Consider the following 16,160-nt stretch of genomic DNA (forward strand, 5'->3'; position numbering starts at 1 on the left):
TGTGAACTTGTGGCTCACAGATTTACATGTGGCCTATCAGGAATACATTATGTCAGAGTTTTATCTAGTAAAGAGACCGAGGAAGTTCATTATAAAACTTCTAAAAAGAAGTTAATTTTCTAAATTTCAATTCCAGGGATGGAGCTTCAAAGTTACATTATGATTTAGAATCTTGGACTCAAAACTATTCTGGACTCCATGGCTCTGAAGAACTCACGTTCTGTACAGTGACCACCTGGCCATGCTATATATGCTGAGGATCAACACTCCAGACCACACCTGTCTTGTAAGTTACAGCATCTCTACTGAGGCAATTAGGAAATGTTTACTGAATCTGACAAATAATTCACTTTGGAAGTGTAATCACGGTAAGAGAGACTGTCTTAAGTAGGGAGAAAAATGACAAATGAGTGCATTCCATTCACCTATCTTATCTTATAAAACAGAATAGGTGAAAGGGAAAATTGGAATTCTAATCAAGATGAAAGTTGTAAGACTTCTGATGGTTCAAAGAGTAACATTAGAAAGTTATTTAATGATATTATAGTCTGTAAATGCACTGACTACAAGATTCTAAAGATAGCAGATTCTCTCATGTTGGGTTCTGTGATGGGCAAGTTCCACCCAATTTTTGTTTCTTATAGTGCAATAAGTGATAGCACTGGGTTTTATTTAAGTCTCTGTATAACAAGTGCAACTTTTAAAATATTCAGAGAGCCTTCTTAAATAAAGTGAGGTCTGCAATGTTTCAGGATGTATTTCAAAGTCTTACAATCACAATTGTTACCAGTTGATACTGTTTGTGGAGTAACTGGACATTTTAATAAGCACAAAATATAATGGAGGGAAACATAGTCCTTTTTTATCTTCAGCAACAGAAAGAGTGGTGTAGTAGCCATTGTTAAACCTGGAAGAAAAGAAAAAAAGATAGAACATAGTGAGATCCTTCTCGACTATACTCATGATCCCTAAAATTGGATTTAGGGATAATAAGCAGTGATTACTATGCTGTGACCCTCCTCTCCTACTTTTTAAAAAATATTTTCAACTCAGGGAGTAGACTTGCTTTGAAGAGAAACAAGAAAAGAGACATTGGCAGGGAAATATAAGGGATGATATGATGAGGGAAATGGAGCGAGGTTGAGTTGCCACAGCAGAAAAAGTAGATAGTACTGGGTCACCCATAGCCTCCAAGACCAAGGGACCGGCGCAGTGAGAGATGGGATGGAGACAAGGAGGCAAATTAATGGCTGGACAGAGCTGGACAGAGTGTGCTGGGGAAGGGCCAGGCGTGAAAAGATTTGGTGTCGTCATAGCAACGGGCTCAGCCCTGCTCCCCCTGAAGCCCATTCAGCTCTGAGCTGCCGGAACACGTTTTTAATTAAAGCGTATAAAAGTTGTTTTGTAAGGACTTCTCCTCATCCGATAGATTTCAAAATGGTTAATCAGGCTTCATCTCCTTTTGATGCTCACAAGAGCATGTGCTACTGCTCGCACAAAAACTGCCTCCGCCACCGCCGCTGGATGAGTTATCTCTCAATCACACCTAATACCAGGAAGGAGCAGGCCAGCTCGTTATTTAGATACACATAAACAGAATTCAGCAGAAAGTAGGGGGTCTGTTTTTGTGACTGTGAGTGGAGACGTTAATTTTCTTTGCTCTAGGTACTATGGAATTCAGCCTTCTGGATGGCTATTGTCTCTGATGTTCTCTTTAGCTTTTGAAAACAGGGAGACTTCTTTTCCCCTCTGGGAGATACAGTATTCAAAGGCCAAAATGAAGCTTACAAATGTGTCAAATAATATTTAATCTAGAAAGTGTGTTTGCACCACTCTTATGTAAAAAGATGGCAACTATCCCCCCCCTCACCCCACTCCTGCCTTTTGAGAATAGAAAGGCTCTCACTTCTAATCCTCCATAAGTTAATATACAGCAACAATTGCGTTTTCTTCTTTAATAAAAGAGAGGACTTCATATAAACCGGTATCTTTTGTTGATTTACTAAACAACTTCTTAGCAATCTCCCTTTCTCCTTTGCTGATGATCTTAGTTTCTAACTTCCCTGAAAAAGAAAAAAAGGCCATTTTACCTGTCATCCATTCCCTCATCTACCCTGTATTCCAACTCAACATGTCAATTTCCACGCTAGTATGTTCTCGTCTACTAGTCCAGGATGTCACAGGATCTTGCCTTTTCTCCACCACAAACATATCTACTGAAGTTCTTAGTCTTGGAACCTTCTCTGGATTTTTTGTTTGTTTACTGCATTAGTACCATCTTCACTGTTGCTGTTACCAATGGCTCCTTCTCCTCTGCTTCAAACATATTGGTCATCTCTATTTTCGGGGGAAAAATTAATCTCACAAAATTTTCTACTTCATATTCTCTTGCTCTGTTCACTGCCAAAATTTTCAAAGGAGTGGCCTTTACCCGCAGTATCTCCTTCTCCATAGCCTTGCAATCTGATCTGTGGCCCCTTGAACTTGTCTTGGAACAAACAAACACCCAAAAACCTTCTGCCCTGAAGATCATTGACCTTGATTCAATGTTTTTACTTCATTCCCCCACACCCAGAGTCTCTAACAGTTATGAATATTCTTAGCCATGGTGACCATGCTCCCTCCAAGGACCTCCTGGTACTAGCCTTTCCTTACTTTCCACCTCTTCAGGGCAGCTTCTCTATCTCTATAAATATCTTTGTCTGTTCCAGCTTCCACTGCAGTTCCCCAAGGGTAAGTGCCTTGATCTGAGAGACAAAAACAACCTGTCACATTTGGAAAATGGCTTGACACTTCCAGCTAGGCTATGATATTTTTAGGAGTTGGCCTGGCATTCACAGGTAGGCCTAGGTATTCTGTGAAACAAAAGCTATTTTTACTGAACACACTTTAGACAAGGAACTGTAATGATAGAGAGGAGAGACAAAAAGACCACTTTGTAATTTTGTCCAAGAACAGCTAAAAACAAAATCACTGCAAACCACAAAGATAGCAAGCATGAAGAATGCTTGCTAATACTACTAACTGTTGCTTCTTCACAAATGATAGCTTTAGCTTTGTTTTAGTCTACCCTCTTTCTAGATAAGATTTCTTGAGATAGTCAATCATAGAATTACCCCCACATCCTGACAGTAGCCAATTTAAAGTTCTGCTTTCTTGAATCTTCCCACAAAGCACCTATCATGAGCCCCAATCCTATAATAAATTACACGTAACACCCTTTTACTGAAATGCCATGCTGTCCACTCTGGTGTGTGGTCTTATTTGCAAACAAGTAAGAAAGCTAATTTGTTCAACCATAGTGTGTTCCTGATGCTCTTTGTCTAAAGGACATTGGTAACTCCTTTGTTCCTTTGTCTTATGGCTTGTGCTTCCATGTATCAAGCTGAAAGTCCATCTCTGTCCTCAGACAAAATCTCCTGTCTTATTTCTATACCTGCTACAAGTTATCTCCATGAATAGTCAATAAATTTAAATTACAGCAGCACATTTTTCTCAGTAACAAGGCATGCCTCCTGACTTCCATATTTTTCTCATTCTGTTACTGAGGCTGGAAAAGTCATAGTCATCACTGACTCATTATTGCCCTCTTATTGCCCATCCGCCTAAAATTAGCTAGTATGCTGCATCAATACACCCATTATCCCAATCTTTCCTTCTTTGACATCCCAAAGGTGACAACTTTAGTCCATTCTACTGTTCACTATCTGTTAAAATAGCCTCCAGAGTCTTGTTGTCCAATTCTTGTTTGTACACTGTTCCTAACCTAATATTTCTGAGCAACAGCTTTCAGTAAACAAAAATAAATCCCAAACTCTTGAGGCCAGAGCTTTCACAGAAGTAAAATTAGGAATTACATGTGGATAAATAGCATGATTTCCTCCCCTTATAAAAGATAAATCTCACTGCTGCACACATCGAGTGGGGAAAGCAAGAATGCCTTGGATTGTTATTTTAAAGAGACAGAGTGTGTGTGAGTTGGGGGAAAGGGGCAAAGGGAGAGAGAGAGATAGAGAGTCTTAAGCAGACTCCATGCTCAGTGTAGAGCCCTATGCAAGGCCTGGCCCCACAACCCTGGGATCATAACCTGAGCCAAAATCAAGAGTTAGACACTCAACCAACCTATCCACCCAGGTGCTGCTACAGGACTGTGTTTCATGCATTGGGATCTATTTAAGAAATATCAAGGAAGTGAGGTGCATTTAGAAGATTCTGGGTTAGAGGAGAATTGGACCACATCTTGTGAAGGATGGTTTAAACTGGTATGTTTGGCTACAGAATGAAACATTTCTGTTACTTGGAGGGTACTATAATATTTCAAGCACATGTAAGCGAAATCAGAATTATTTGTTGTGTGTGATTGTAGAGGGCAGAATTAGGGTCAGGAGGCAGAAATTCAAGTAGATAATAGATTACTGCCCAATATAAAAAATAATAAAATATTTTGAGAGAGAGACAGGCAGACAGATACACACACCCAGAGAGAGAGAGAGAGAGAGAGAGAGAGAAGCAGAGAGGAGAGAGAATCCCAAGCAGGCTACATACTGCCAGTGCAGACTCTGATGCAGGGCTCGAACCTACAAACTGTGAGATCATGACCTGGGCTGAAACCAAGAGTTTGACACTTAAGTAACTGGGCCACCCAGGCACCTCAAAGGATTTCTTTTAGTTGAACTCTGTTTATGGTATTCTCTCATGTATTTTCCCCGGGGCATTTAATTCTAGGTTGTTGATTTTTTGCTTTCAGCACTTTGAAGTTTTATTTTTTTTTAATTTTTAAAATTTGCTTTTATTTTATTCCAGTTTCTATTTCTCTGAGAACTTAACAGTCAGTCTTATTGCTACTATTTTTAAATTAATATGTCTTTTTATTCTTCTCTTTTCAAAGTCTGATAATTTCCACATCTGGGACATCTCTGGGTCTGATTCTATGGACTATTTTATCTTTTCTCATGGTTTTTGGTTTCTTTTCCAATGTGTCTTGTCTTGTTTTTTGTTTCTTTTTTTAAAATTAAATGTCAAGTATATATGAAATAGCAATTGGAACTGAGGTAAATGTCTAAAATGGGAATACCTCTTTTTTTTGTCAGGCCATTAGTGTGGGCACTGGAGTGAATCTAGTCAGCATTTGAGGTGAGCTGGGTTTTGTGATTGCTGTAGTTATCTTTAATGTACCACAGATATAAAATTTTTCCAGGGACGGGCTGGACTGTCACAACTTGTATTCGATGTGACACCGGGAGGTGTTTTCTTCTTTATTTCTCAGTTTCTCTGTTTTACCCTCAGATTTCAGTAGGTTCTCAATGCCTGTGGCATAGATGGAGTCTATTTCTGTATTTTTATTCCCCCCAGAAGTACATGGCTGTTACCTATTAGATGAAAGGCTCATGATGGGGCAGGGAGGGTTTCTTAGCTCTGCAGCTCCCGTCTCAGTCTTAGGCAGTCCCTGTGCACCTCCTCCAGTGTCAGGCAGCCTCCTATTCAGTGAAGGGTCTAGAGCACAGGCAAATTCCCTGTCCCTTCCTCTAAATTCCACATTGTATTGGTGAGTTTCTTAGGAGTATGTGAGTTTGGGAAGATTACCTTGCTATAGCTGAAGCTGGTCTATTTACAATTTATCTTTACTCCTAATGGGATAGCTTTATCAGGGCCTGACCCAAATGCTGAGTCTCTCCTCTTTGGTGAAAATTGCACTCCAATTTTTGTCTACCTAGCATCATGGAACTGGCAAAGTCTCTTCTTAGTTCTTTATCTTTTTAGTAAGTGTTTTTTTTTTTAAATTTGTTTTTTCTGTGAATTTGTATTTTGTCCAAGTTTTATAGTTATTCTGAGTAAATTAATCGGATTATAGCAACTCTGTTATAGTTGGAAGCAGAAGATTTTTCCTTATTATATTCTAAATCCTAGTCCCTGCATCAAATCTTGGCAATTCTTGTATCAAGCCTCACATTCAGTCTCTTACCCGTATTTTAGGAACTGGCATATGTTTGAAGTCATGTTATGGTAGCATTAATTTTTCTGTAAATTTTGGTTAGTCAGTAAAGATCATTTGATTATATATCATAAATCTAGCAGAGTTTAATATCTTGGTACTACTTATTATATTTGTTCTACCTAAAAGGCAGAAGACCACAGATTAACACCATCATGAAGAACAAACCTTTACATTTAGAATACAGATCAGTGTATGGGACTCATATTGAATATTACACTATTTGAATTAGACAATGTCTTTAGGAGAGGACTCTCATAGAGAGGCAAGTTGGGTAAATATAATTTGATTCAAATTACTTTAGTGATTGAACAATCTATAGAAAATATAGTGATACACAAATTTAGGTTAATTTATAAAAACTCCCTTAAAAACAGATTTTAAGCTGGATTCAAATAGCTGGAGTGATATAGCAAGTGAACTATGCTGATGGGAGTGAAGAGGTAGAATGTTCCAGAAGTGAAGCACATTTTAAACTAAGGCTGCTGCTAAATAACAAGAAGACAGAGGATTAGGGAAGAAATGGAAGTGAGTTGGTATTAAATAGCTTTTATAATGGCTGCATAAAGAGGAAAGATTTGAAAAGAAATAGTCTTGAGTTTAAATCCAAAGCTAACTTAGGTAGGATGGGTCAAAAGAAGGAAACTGGAGTTGAGTGACTCTTTTGAGAAGGAAATTGTAGTATGGTCACCAGCTAAGTGAGGTCATCATGGAGGTAAAGTGGAGGGACTTGACTAATAATTATAACTCCTGGGATCTTTCAGTGGAGCTAAAGATAGGGAAGAGTTTAAGAGAACAAATACAAGGAAGCGAAATGCTATTATTTGCCATTTTAAGACACTTAAATGGAGGAAGTGACAAGCTGTATTCTTGCAGATAATGATAGGAGAGAACTTCATGGCAGGGAGGATAAAAGATTTGAGTGGTATCTTTGTTTAATTGAACTTCAGGGGATGGATCTCCATTTGATATTAATTTATTCATTAGTAAAATCAACACATTTGTTGTACAATTACTAGTGGAAAGCACTGTAGTAGATACTTCTAGAGCTATATTAGATGATTCTTGATCTCAAAGAATTTAGCCTGATAGGAGTGGTGAAATAACAGAGTTATTCAACTGTGGGGAAAAAGTAGAAAATGGTCATTTTGGTTTCTGGCATATAGGAGGTACTTGGTAAAGTTTTCCTGATAAATGAATGGCATAAAGACACACATAAAAAACTGAGGTGGAGAAGAAAAGTAATATTGGGAAGATCAAAAAAGGAATTTATAGGGAATATGACAAGTGAGTAAAACTATAAATATCAGACAGGATTTAGACATGAAGTTGCAGGGAGGGGGCGATTCCAGGTGGCGGTAACAGTGGAAGCCAGAAATGGAAGCCAGAAAGTTCAGGGTGTATAGAGGGGAAGGTGAAGTTGAAGTATGAAAGAGGAGGGTACAGGAAGATGAAGCTGAGAAGGTGGCTGGAACAAAAGTCTGGAGGGCTTTGAATGCTCTAAGAAATTTGGAGCATATTCAGTAGGTAATATTTAGCATCAGAAAGACATGTATAGATACTAAACTATTTGAATCACTTGAGAACAGATATATGGTTAGAGGTACAAAGAGAAGCTATGAGAGAGATGGAAGAAGAGAGGGAGAAAAGAGAAAGTTTCATCTTGGTATACTTGGCAACCGAGACTATGAAGGTCCAGAATAGAAAGGAGAAAGAGAAGAACTGGGGATGAAAGACACTGAGGATGCCAAGGTGTAGCTCTGACCCTCTTTCAAGTGATAAGGCTCTTGCTGGAAGGTTCATGTTACTGAGCTTGTACAAATGGAATGTGATTTATTCACTACCACACAGGAAAAAAAAATCCATTACTAGCAACAGAACTTATTGTGCTATGCAATGTGAAATTCTTTATTAAATGTATTCAGAGGCAGCAAGTAAAAAGAGAAGGCAATTTCCTGGGAAAAGCAGTCTACACTCACTGTCTCCATTTCTTTTTTTTCTTTCTTTCATAGTTTATTGTCAAGTTTGTCTCCATATAACCAACAAGTGCTCATCCCAACAAGTGCCCTCCTCCATGCCCATCACCCCCTTCCTCTCCCCACAATCCCCAGCAGGCCTCAGTTTGTTCTCAGGATTCAAGAGTCTTTCATGGTTTGCCTCCCTCCCTCTCCCCAATGATTTTTCCCCTTCTCCTCCCCCATGGTCCTCCGTTAAGTTCCTCCTGATTCACCTATGAGTGAAAACATATGGTATCTGTCTTTCCCTGCCTGACTTATTTCACTCAGCATAACACGCTCAAATTCCATCCACGTTGCTACACATGACCAGATTTCATTCTTTCTCATTGCCATGTAGTATTCCATTGTATAGATGAACCACATCTTCCTGATCCATTCCTCTGTTGATGGACACTTAGGCTCTTTCCATAATTTGGCTATTGTTGAGAGTGCTGCTATGAACATTGGGGTCCATGTGTCCCTATGCATCAGCACTCCTGAATCCCTTGGGTAAATTTCTAGCAGTGCTATGGCTAGGTCATAGGGGAGTTCTATTGTTAATTTTTTGAGGGACCTCCACACTGTTTTCCAGAGGGGCTGCACCAGTTTACATTCCCACCAACAGTGTAGGAGGGTGCCCGTTAGTCCACATCCTCGCCAGCATCTAGAGTCTCCTGATTTGTTCATTTTAGTCACTCTGACTGGTGTGAGGTGGTATCTCACTGTGGTTTTGATCTGCATTTCCCTGATGATGAGAAGTGCTGAGCATCGTTTCATGTGTCTGTTGGCCATCTGGATGTCCTCTTTGGAGAAGTGTCTGTTCATGTCTTCTGCCCATTTCTTCACTGGATTTATTTGTTTTTTGGGTGTGGAGTTTGGCAAGTTCCTTATAGATTTTGGATGCTAACTCTTTATTTGACATGTCATTTGCAACTATCTTTTCCCATTCTGTCAGGTGACTATTAGTTTTATTGACTGTTTCGTTTGCTGTGCAGAAGCTTTTTTCTTGACGAGGTCCCAATAGTTCATTTTTGCTCTCAATTCCCTTGCCTTTGGGGATGTGTCAAGTAAGAAATTGCTGTGGTTGGGGTCAAAGAGGTTGTTTCCTGCTTTCTCCTCTAAGGTTTTGATGGTTTCCTGTTTCACATTCAGGTCCTTTATTCATTTTGAGTTTATGTTTTTGTATGGTGTAAGAGAGTGAGCTAGTTTCATTCTTCTGTATGTTGGTGTCCAGTTCTCCCAGCACCATCTGTTAAAGAGGCTGTCTTTTTTCCATTGGATACTCTTTTCCACTTTGTCAAAGATTAGTTGGCCATCCATTTGTGGGTCCAATTCCGAGTTCTCTGTTCTATTCCATTGGTCTATGTGTCTGTTTTTGTGCCATCACTGTCTCCATTTCTACGTGCTTCCTTCACGTCTTAATTGTCTGCAATTTGAATTCTGTGTCTTATTAGAGTAGAGATTGCTCTGGTTAAAGTCACCAGGGACTCCTTAATCGCCAGTCCCAATGGCACTTAACTCAAACACCATCTCCTCTGGGAAGCCTTCCTTAATCTCATCAGCAAGGCAAGATGCCTTCTCACCTGTTCTGCTAGCACATTCTGAGCCTGCCTCTATTATGGCACCTACCACACTGTATTATAATTATTTATAGCTACATTATTCCCTCTGCACTGTGATTTCCAGTCAACTTTGTATCCTTAGCACTTGGGATGGTGTTGTCTGAATTACTGAGAAATACAAACAATAAAATCCTCTCCAGTATCTCTTTCGATTGCTTCATCAGGATATGCTTTTGGAAAAATACTGAAGACTTCCAAATATAACTGGCATAGCAATATTTCCTCTGAGAACATTACTTCCAATTGGTACTGAAACTTATTTGTCATTAAATGATTAATATGTTAATAAGGCTCAGATGTTTTATGATTCTCTTATCTCCTAACCCTCACCCTCATTGCCCCAGTCTATTATCCATACTTCTTGTGACTCTGTCATATTGTAATTTCTTTAGGTAAGTAGTATTTTGAAGTGGCTAAATATTTTTAAGTGTCTTCTATGCTCGTATGTTCTAGTTAGTGTTAGAGTTCCAAAGGTAAATAAAAATTAATAAAAATACTTTCCATGGAATTTATGGCATTTTAAAAATTATTTCTAAGTTCATCTAACAAAGTCTTGTCTAGTAATATAGCTCATGGTCAGTAAAGCTGCTCCAATTTATACTTTATTTTACTTTATTTTATTTGAGAGAGAGAGAAAGAGAGAGAGAGAGAGACAGAGAGAGAGAGAGAGAGAGACAGAGACAGCACAAGTGGGTGACAAGGGCAGAGGAAGAGAATCATAAGCAGGCTCCATGCTCAGTGTGGGCCTGATTTGGGGCACAACCCTAGGATCATAACCTAAGCTGAAGTCAAGAGTTGGATGCTCAACCCACTGAGTTTGTGCATATGTCCACTTAAAATCATATTCTTTTTTTAATAAATAAAAATCTGAGTTTATATTTAAATTTAGTTTGTGATTTTTCTTTAGTGGAACAAAAGTCAATGAAGGAAAATCATTTGGATAGTTACAAGTTTGTTGGTAGATGCTAGTAAATTAAGGAAACAAAGCATTCACACAGGTAATATTTTTAAAATGTCAACTTAGATATTGTTTTTTGGAAATAATTTCCTTGATGTTTATAAACAAGTAGTCTGTTATGATGTGGTAGCCTCAATGAAGCCTTTGCTTTTGGTTTTATAAAGGAAAATTGGGGGATCGATGGACTGAGATACAGTGAAAGCATTACAAAGACTTTGCAAACAGACTGAAAGAAAACAGGGGTCTTGAAAACCGGTCTTTCATCATCATCCCTAATGTAAACCTTTCTTCTAATTATTTTTAACTTCTAATCAAATAGAAACTATGCCCACATGACGATGCTAGTAAAAGAATCATAGAGAAGATTATTCAGGAAATAAACTTTTTAGGAAATAAAAATATTCTTTAAAGTTCACCATTTGTTAAAACAACATTTGTGAGTATAAACTGGCTATACGTTTAATTTTAAAGATCAGAATTAACACGTTACATAAAATCTCTTATCCTTAAAAGCAAAGCATAACTTTGCCACAATTATTTAAATATATGTCTCTACAGAGATAAATTTTAAACTCAGGAAAGCAAGATTTGGAACGGGAAGAGTTAAAAAATACGAAGCAACAGTAACCCCATTTAGATAAGGGATAGATGGGTGGAGCAAGGGAACAATACACTAAAGTGCTTTTCTTTCACAGATCTTGGTTCAAATTAAGGTTAAATTCCAAAGGAGGATGTGTTTTCCCCATATGGAGTCTTAAAGGACATGCCTTTGTTTCCAACTTCCCAGAGAAGATATATGTTAACACAAACAAAGTATTTCATAATAAATTTAACTTTTATAGAGTGACTAATGCCCTGTGAAGATAAGGTAGACTCTCAGTCACCTGTGTTTAATCCAGGCTGAAGAAATTATGCCAAGGGCACACTGACAAAAACTTGATTCCTTTGGAGAGGATGGCACTAACTTGGTGGGGAGCAGAAAAGGGTCTTGATGTTAAAAGTCTCATGGAAGGACTCTCCCTTCCTCACTGTGAACACAGTTTAGCATTTATGTACTTTGGAAGGACAAAGAGGTGAGGTAAGCCTGCCAAAATCTGAACCTGTGTTTCTGGGAACCTGTTAGTAGGTCAACTGTTACAAACAGAAGAGAAACTGCAAGGAGCGGTGGGTGCTAGAAACTTGGCAGTTGGACTACATGTAACTTTATTAAAGTCTGCGTACTGTTCCTTCCAGATCTCAGCGGAGGCGCCGTGAAGTTTAAACTGCCACAGAGGATCACTATTATTCAATCAAATCAAGCTTTGGTGGGGAGTACGGGCGGGAGGTAGATCAACATAGAAAGAAACAACTCTTTTCTACTAGAAATATTTAGTTAAAAGAAAAGGATATCTTTAAAAATGTACTTGTTAACAATAATTTATTAATCCATCTCTTCCTGTTAAGACAAAATCGTTGTGTAAATACTCTTCTTTCCTTTTCCCTTTCTTTTATCTTGATATTATTCTTTATTAACTAATTGCTTAATTCTTAAGTCCTTATTCTTACAAATGTCTCTGAATTTGTGGCTAGCTAACTTATTCATTGGCCTGATACAGCCCTTTTCCATGTGCAAATTCTATGGACTTCAACTGAAGATGTAAAAATTGGTCCTGTGGCACATGAAGGGATTTCTTTTTGAGAAAGGGAAACAAAAATGTATTGTGCCAATCGTATCAGATGTATCTGAATACACAGGACATGAGGCTTAATTTATTTTTTATATTTATGAATTCATCATTGATGAAAGGCTTATGAAATCTATTTAACATTTAAATAAAACAAAATAGCATTCTCCCCTCTCTCTCCACTCACTATAAAAGGAGATGCAGACACAAAAAGAACTTGATATTAAGTTGTGTTATGGTAAGTTTTGAAACATGTCTTTACCTTATTAATATGCAGGTCACTAATATTAATTATAGGCAAAATTAATTTTCATCATTTATTCCAATCTACTTACTTCTTGCCAAATTTCCTTCTTGTGCTCTGAATTACAAACAAACAAGCACAATATAAAAAAAAACAAAACAAAAACCCACTATACTTCTTTTCTCTTAGCCAGTGGTTAAGAGAAGAAAACTCTTGACTCTAGACTGCTAGACAAGAGTAATGGAATGGTGTTTGTCTTCTCAGGATATGTAATACCAAATCCAATTCCAGAAATCAATTAACTATTCATAGAGGAACACCACAAGGGGGCAGGTGAATCCAGGCTAGGTCCTAGGTGAGAGGGTCTTAGTATTGGGAATTCTGGTCAAAGGAGGGGAAAAATGAAATGAAAATTAGAAACGACTCTAAAAATAATATTTCTTCATGAACATAAGCATTTAGATCTGGACCATCCAAGGGAAATCTTATTTAGAATACATCCAAAGACATTAGTTACAATCTACCAAGGAAATAAGTGAAAGAGATCAAATCAATGTAGTAATACACTGAAAGTGATTCCTATATTTTATAAAGGCCAACAGCATGGTTTTACAAGAAAAGAAAGACTGTAGCTGAGAAGAAATCCAAAATTTATTATAGAGCAGTTAGGATATTCATCGAAAATAAATCTCAACCAGATAGATGAAGTATTAAATAATTAAAGAGATACATGAGAAGACAGATTTGCTTCAAAGTGATTTTAAGAACCAAAAACTTCATAATAGAAACATAAACTTTGGATAATAGAGCTATAACATTTTTCCCCTTCACAAAAATTGAGAAATTAATTTCAGGCCCTTTAGAAAAGATAAATGCTACTTAAAAAGATTATTTAAAGAGTCTGCTTTGATTTTCATTGGGAATTAAACAGCCCACCAATAGGACGCAAAAATGAATATTAAAACATTAGTTCTTCTAAACAAATATTTTAAAATTGACCCCAGACATCCTCTGTGAGAATGTCAAAGAGAGCATCTTCAAATGCCAACATATATACATACCTACTATGCAAAGTAGCCAGGATTAAATCTATTTGTAAAGCTAGAAATTATCATTGGTCTCCCTTTTATACCTCACTAAAGAAATGCATTTCATTATTTGATGTGGGTAGATAATATGTTATTTATCTTTTACCGATTAACAAAATGAAATGCAGAGGCGATTATAGCATAATATGTAGTATAATATAGTATAGTATAATATATAGCATGAAAGCATAGTATAAAAATATAATAAAGTATGTAAGTTTTGTCTCTTACTGTTAGTTTTTATTTAGTTTCTAATAATAATAAGAATCTTTAAAATGAACGTTTAAGTGACTTCTCTTATTTATGATCAATTTTACTTCTTATTTAGGAGTCTACAACAGTTTTCTATAGTAATAATGTAGAAGTCACTTCTAGAAAAGGCCATTGATTGAGAAAGTCATTTTCTAATAGATTTTAAGGCAAGCTAGGTTTTAGAACTTGGGGCACCAAGTTGAGTAATCTTTCTGTTATACTATAACGTATTTTGGTTTCATGATACCACAGGACTTAGTATTATATAACACTAACCAGACACTTAAGCTTATTTTTAAAGCAAAGCTCTGAACTCAAATGCCTATTCTTCTATCACCTTAACAAAGTCTGTTTTTCTCAAATTTACTCATTCTTCTCTTTGTGCATATACATGTGTATAGATACACACACATACATAAAATATACTCCTGCATATAAACTCATCACTCATACATGTATATACACACATACATACATGATGCAATCCATCGGTGAAATTCTAGGTTAGTTTTTCTCCTCTTTTCAGTCTGTTATTTAGCTTTCTCTTCCTTGTCTTTCTTTATTCCAAGTAATCCAGAGTCCTCATAGGCTTTGTCACCTAAAGGACAGAGAGACAGCTTCTGCAATGCTTGAAATAATAATGCTTTGATTTGTCAATGTGAAAAGTTGGATGGCTTTTAAAAGCTGACCAGTCCAGGGCTATTTGCACATAGTAGACATTCGATAAATATTTGTTGATTTGATTTATTCTAGGGTAAAGAACTGAGTAACAACCTTTTTTTTCCTTCACTCATGTACAGTGGTTAAGCCTGTGTACAAATGCATTTATGAGTAAATATTAATGGTCATGGTCATTAAAGATGCTTTAGAGAGAGAAAAAAAATCTAGGTCTTTAGGCTTTAAGGGATAACAGTGATTGGGGTATGTGTAATAGAATACTCTAAGTAGTTATCAAATAATAGATGACAGACACAATAAAATGGGGTCCAACTGAAGAACATTCTGATAAATTATTTGGAAACAAAGTGGATTACCCTATAGCTTTTGACTCAATCACATGTTGAATGCCTAAATTTTTTGACACTTTAATAAAAACTTTGGGATAATATTTTGGTTATAAAATTTAGTCAGCACATATAAGCCACATACTATTTCGTTTGGTATGTTCTTTTGTGATAGTCACAAAATTGTTTATGTATGGTGTATTGACAGCTGAGAGGCCCTGGACATACAAAATGAAAAATACCTCTATATTTTAAGTAATATATAACTTACAAAGAGTTAAACTCTATACTAGAAGAGCATAGGTGATCTATTTCCTTTTCTAGTCACTAACAGTAAAAACTGTTTCTGAGCTTACAACATGTTAAATTTTGGCTCAAGGCAAATTTACAACAACAAGATTTATGATAAAATCTGTCAAAACATTAACCATGATGGCACAACTTTCAGCTTTTAACAGACATAGATAGGGAAGTGGGAACTTAAGGATGGATACACATTTGTATTTGAAAATGCTTGCTTAGGTCACATTATAAAAGTTATTCAATTCTTTTGTTCTCATTTTACCCAAATCTGAAAGTTCTATAAGATGACTATGTTTTTTAATTAACTGGCTTCAAAGAGATGGGAGATCCTGGGATTAAAGATACAATTCTAAGTAAAAAATTACTAGCTAAAAGAACTTCTGATGTACAAGACAAAAGCTGAGAATCTATAGCACTTTCCATTTCTTGTCTGATGAATTTCAAGAAAAATTAAGTCTTAAAATAGGTAAAGTCTAGCTTTTTTGCTTTAAGACAAAGATGGTTGATTTAGCCACGTGCCAGCATTTGAGCACTATTCGTTAAGACAATTTTAATTTTCAACATGGTAAATGATGTTGATAGTTTTGGTTTACTGTTGCCTGATGAATAAAGGAGCTGTATTTCCTAGAAAATTACAAACAAAATACTGTTATTAAAAGTGAATCACTCTGCTGGCAATCAATTATAACTAAGATAGTTAACTTTGTGTGTGAGGTACATACTATAGGCAATTTCAGAGGACATACTTTCTTGAAAATGTAATTTGGCTAGACACAGCCGGGGTGGATTTATGAGAAAAAATTTCTTTAAGGAACTTGAAGATTTTTACTGTGTGAATGTCATGGTCACTCCAGTAAATGTAGTGAATATTCTATGCTTGAGTGTTTCAAAAAGGCTTTGATATAACTGACCTGTTTATTGGAAAATGGTAGGCATTTTTTAAGCTTTAGGATCTTCATTAAACAAGTTACATGATGAAAACTGATAGAAAAGAGCGAGAAAATTAGTAGCTAAATATTAATTTTTGAAGTGGCAA

General features: G+C 36.6%; 1 protein-coding gene across 1 annotated transcript in view; it reads right to left on the reverse strand.

The window, feature by feature from the left end:
- Positions 1-810: 810 nt before the first annotated feature.
- Positions 811-16,160, reverse strand: part of MIPOL1 (mirror-image polydactyly 1) — a 336,826-nt gene continuing 321,476 nt past the window's right edge. Inside the window, exons 17-18 of the transcript XR_013336270.1 lie at positions 14,293-14,415; positions 811-907 (exon numbers count right to left, since the gene is read on the reverse strand). The gene's annotated coding sequence lies outside the window, so the exon portion shown is untranslated. The remainder of the gene's footprint in view (positions 908-14,292; positions 14,416-16,160) is intronic.

This window comes from Crocuta crocuta, unplaced genomic scaffold (assembly GCF_008692635.1).
Source record: "Crocuta crocuta isolate KB4526 unplaced genomic scaffold, BGI_CrCroc_1.0 scaffold65, whole genome shotgun sequence".
NCBI classification, from domain to species: Eukaryota; Metazoa; Chordata; class Mammalia; order Carnivora; family Hyaenidae; genus Crocuta; species Crocuta crocuta.